Below are 5,401 nucleotides of genomic sequence, written 5' to 3' on the forward strand. Positions count from 1 at the left end.
GAGAAGGCAATGCTCATGTCTGTAATCTGTCTCCTGGGAGACTTCCTTTCTTTCTAGCTTTCTCCAATATTGTAATCACAGGTGGGACATTGTCTGTGGGGCTTATCAGGAGTTGATGACTTCGTGTATCTGAGGTTTCCTTTTCCTCTCAAAACAGATTTGGTAGAAGATGGTCAAGAGGGATAAGGAAGATGAGTCAGAGGGTGGGAGAGAGTGAGGAGGAGGATGGGGCAGAGGAAGAAGAGGATGATAAGGATGGAGATAAGGATGAAGGTGAGGAGGATGAAAATAGGGATGAAGGGGAGGAGGATGAAGATGAGGATGAAGATGAGAGGGAAGGGGAGGAAGATAAAGATGAGGGGGGAGGTGAGGAGGATGAAGATGAGGATGAATGGGAGGAGGATGAAGATGAGGGGGAAGGGGAGGAGGAAGAGGAGGAGGAGGTGAAGGAAGAGGAGACAGAAGCATAGTTATTAAATGTCAAGATGGCTTTTAAAAAGCTGTGTGTGGTTTTTTGAGATATGGTTTCTCTTTGTATCCCCGGCTGTTCTGGAACTTGCCGTGTAGACCAGGCTGCTCTCAAACTCAGAGATCCACCTTCATCCACTTCCCAAATGCTAGACTTAAGGCATGCGTTACCAGGCCTGTGTTCAAGAGTGTTATTTATTTATTTATTTATTTATTTATTTATTTATTTATTGTCACACTTATATATTATGAAATTATAATTTCTCATAGTATAAGAGAAACATTTATATATTATGAAATTAAAATTTCTCATAGACTAAGAGAAACATAAGCCTGACTGTCACCAGAATATTCTTTTTTTTTGGTAACTTTTCTGTTGCTGTAATAGATACCATGATGCTGGGAAAATGGCAGCAGGCAGGCAGAGGTGGCACTGGAGCAGCAGCTGAGAGTTTACATCTCGAGACACAGCCATGAAGCAGAGAGTGGCCAGCATCTTCTGAAACCCCAGAATTCATACCTCCTTCAACAAGGCCATATTTCCTAATCCTTCTTAAACAATTCTATTAAAAGGACCAAGTATTCAAACACATGAGCCTATGGGGGCCATTCTCATTCAAACTACCATACCTCCTGATTTTGTGTCACCAGGATATAAGGTATTTTCTTTTTGTTGAATTTTTTTTTTTTTTTTAGATTTACTCATTTATTTTATGTATACGAGTACACAATAGTTGTCTTCAGACACACCAGAAGAGGGCACCGGATCACATTACAGATAGTTGTGAGCCACCATGTGGTGGCTGGGAATTGAACTCAGGATCTCTGAAAGAACAGTCAGTGGTCTTAACCCTTCAGCTGTTTCTCCAGCCCCTTGTTGAATTATTAATTAATTATTTTAAACATTTTAATTAAAATATAATTACATCACTTCCTTTTCCTCTCTTCAACCTTCCCCATGTTCCCTTCCAGTCCCATTTTCAAAGTGACAGCCTCTTTTTCTTTGACTTTTATTGTTACATATGTATATATATCATATGTGTACACACATGTATGGACAAATATATAAATACATCATGCTGAGTCCATCTTCATTGTCTGTGTGTAAATGTTTCAGGGCTGACCACTTTGTATTGGATAGCCTCTCTGGGTCTCTTCCCTTGGAGCCATTAATTCTCCTTCTCAGCAGTCCTTAGCTGCCTGTGGTTCTTTGTCTAGGGGTGGGACCCTTGAGATTTTCTCCCCTCTGAGTTTGCATGTCTATTGAAACTATTCAGATCTTGTTTATGCAGCTCATGGTAAGAGAGGCAGGCTCATAGCAGGCTTTCTGGTATTCTGGCTCTTACAACCTTTGTGTCCCCCTTTTCTGTGATGCTGCCTGGTCCATAGATGCAAGATCTGTGCTGCATATACTATCCACTGGGGTTGAGCTCCTCCCAACCCATTGATCTCAGCACTGTGTCCGGCTGTACTTTTTGCCATGGTCTCCATTTGCTGTGAGAGAAGCTTCTTTGATGAAGTGTTGTAGCTACACTTCCCTGGGGATAGAAGATAAGATTTAGAATGAAGTTGGAATTATGCTGGTCTAACAAAATGGTGGTTGTAGATTTTTCTCTAAGGTCCACAGCCTCATTCCTGGGCAGTTGGTTAGGTTTCCAGTTCTAGGCATGGTTTCCCTACTGTTTTCAATTAGAATTAGTTGCCACCAGCATTTTAGCGCCATTCGCTGCACCTTTATGGATATCTTTTTCACTTTACATTTACCAGTTTGGTGAAGAACAGCTTTTAAAAGATTGTCCTTAGGATTCCCTGGATTTCCTTGGTGTCTGTTGTTATGTGCCCCTTTTGACTTAATTTTGTTAATTTGGATCTTCTCTCCCTGTCTTTTAGTTAATTTGGTTAAGGGTTTGTCAATCTCATTGATTTTTCTCATCAACTCTTGGTTCCATCGATTCCTTTTCGTTGTTGTTTTCCATTGTATTGATTTCAGCCCTGAGTTTGTTTCTTACCATCTATGCCTTTTGTGCACGAGTTCTTCTTTTTATTCCAGAATTTTCAGGTGCACTGTTTAGTTAGTAGTATGCCATATTTCTATTTTTTTTCAAGATAGGGTTTCTCTGTGTAGCCTTGGCTATCTTATAATTTGCTCTGTAGACCAGACTGGCCTCAAATTAAAGGTGTGCACCACCACCACCCAGTGACCTAGGATTCTTATTCCTCTTCAGTGCCTTTAGTTAGAAGATCTTGTTTGTTGATGGTATTTCACAGTTTATTTATGTTTTCTCCTCTGCTTTAATTTTTTTTTTTTTAGCATTCTTTGCTTATTTAATCTAGGTGCTCTGCTTCATGTCTGAGTCTTGTCATTCTAGCTTTTGCTTGAGTCATTCTACTTTTAAGAATTTCCCCTGAATTTTCTAATTGAGATATTAAATATTTCCCATGTTATTGTTCCAATGTGTTGTCTTCAACGTTTCTATCTTTTATTAACTTCTGTTTTCAAATCCTGAGGAATCTTCATCATTTCATTTAGTCATGTGTCTGTATTTTCTCAGACATCATTCGTGCTTATTGTCATTCTCTTCGAGTTCAGTAAAATGTTCGGGTCTCCTTTAAATTCCTTGGCAAAATTTGATTGTTCTTTTAAATTTTACCTCTTGGTGTTCTAGAGGTTTTTAGAGGATGTTCCTATAGGACTAGTGGGTTTGATGGGAGACATGATGTCTTGACCATTCATATTGTTTTTTGTATTTGTAATTTGACCTGGGCATGTGGTTTCTTTCTTAGGTTTGTGTGTATGATATGAGAATATGGTCTGCCTTTGATTGGGAAGTAGATTTGGTAAAGCTGGTGGATGCACTGTTTAAATGGTTCCTAAGCCATGGTTCTGGAGTGTGGCCTGTGGGTGTGGAGACAGCCACATGTTGGGGGTGGATGGGAAAGAGTACAAGCAACTTACCCTGCAAAGGTGGTTCAGAAACAAAGAGGGTTCATAGACCGTGAATCTGGAGCTGAGTTTCTTTCTTTCTTTTCTCTTCCTTCCTTCTTTCTTTCTCTCTTTCTTTCCTTTTTTTTTTTTTTTTTTTTTTGAGACATGGTTTCTCTGTGTAGCCCCGACTGTCCTGGAACTCACTCTATAGACCAGGGTGGCCTCGAACTCAGAAATCCACCTTTCTCTGCCTTGTTTGTTTGTTTGCTTGTTTATTTTAAAATTTATGTTGTTTATTTTTTAAAATGTATTTTTGCTATAATCCTGGGCCTTATAGAAACTCATTTTGTATCCTTAATTTTTCTGCCTCAATAAACTGGAATATCTTCATTAATGATTAGTCAAGAAATGTACCATAGATTTGCCTACAGGCCTGGGTAATGAGATGTTTTTCTGCAGATGCCAGTTTTACAGGTGTATGTTTCTATTTCTGGCTTCATTAAGGTCTTTTGATCTACCTACTATGGGAAATGTATTTGAAAATATTTATTTCTTATTTGTATGTTTGTGTATGAAGAGTTTGCCACTTCTTTTTTTTAATTAGATTTTTTTTTAAAATTTACATTTCAAATGATATCTCCTCTCCTGGTTACCCCTCCAAAAAAAAAAAACAAAAATAAAAACAAAAACAAAAATAAAAACAAAAACAAAAAACAAACCCTGTTTCCTCTCCCTCCCCCTGCTTACCACCCCACCCTCTCCCTCTTCCTGGCCCTGGCATTCCCCTACACTGGGGGATTGAGCCTTCACAGGGCCAAGGGCCTCTCCTCCCATTGATGACCAACTAGGCCATCCTTTGCTATACATATGCTGCTGGAGTCATTAGTCCCACCATGTGTACTCTTTGGTGGGTGGTTTAGTCCCTGGGAGCTCTGAGGGTACTAGTTAGTTCATATTGTTGTTCGTCCTATGGGGCTGTAAATCCTTCAGATCCTTGGGTCCTTTCTCTAGCTCCTTCATTGGGGACTCTGCTCAGTCTAATGGATGGCTTGAGCCTCTACTTTTGTATCAGTCTGGCACTGTCAGAGCCTCTCAGGAGACAGCTATATCAGGCTCCTGTCAGCCAACACTTGCTGGTATCCACAATAGTGTCTGGGTTTGATGATTGAATATGGAAAGGATACCCATGTGGAACAGTCTCTGGATTTTCCTTCTTTCAGTCTCTGTTCCCTAGTTTGTCTCTGCAACTCCTTAGATGGGTATTTTGTTCCCCCTTTTAAGAAGGAACAAAGCATCCACACTTTGGTCTTCCTTCTTCTTGAGTTTCTTGTGGTTTGTGGATTGTATTTTGGATATTCTGAGCTCCTGGGCTAATATCCACTTATCAGAGAGTGCATGCCATGTGTGTTCTTTTGTGACTGGGTTATTTCACTCAGGATGATATTCTCCAGATCCATCCATTTCTCTAAGAATTTCATAAACTCATTGTTTTTAATACTTGAGTAGTACTCCACTGTGGGCTGGAGAGATGACTGAGCTGTTAAAGGCTAGGCTCACAGCCAAAAATATAAGAGTTCACCACTTCTTAATAGAAGAATAGTATTTCATTGTACGGACACCCCCCCATTTTGTTTATTCATTCATATATCCATGCTCAGTTGGTTTTGCTTCTATCTTATGGCTGTTCTGAAGAATGTTCCTATGAATGTAGATGAGAAAATATCTTTTTGAGACTTTATTTTTAGCGAATTTTGCTGGTTAGCTTTTTGTCAACTTCATACAAACTGGGTCTTCTGGGAAAGGGGGTCCTCAACTGAGAAGCCAGAAATTGAAGCACACACCTGCAATCCTGGCACTTGCAGAAAATGTCTCATTACATATGCCTGTAGACAAGTCTATGGGACATTTTCTTGGTTGATGATTGATGAGAAGGTGTCACGCACACTTTGTGTGAAGGAGGTATCTGAGGCGTAAACTTCAAGGAAAGTCAGTCTCCTGCCTCCGCAT

The sequence above is a fragment of the Mastomys coucha genome, unplaced genomic scaffold, assembly GCF_008632895.1.
Source record: "Mastomys coucha isolate ucsf_1 unplaced genomic scaffold, UCSF_Mcou_1 pScaffold9, whole genome shotgun sequence".
Taxonomy (NCBI): domain Eukaryota; kingdom Metazoa; phylum Chordata; class Mammalia; order Rodentia; family Muridae; genus Mastomys; species Mastomys coucha.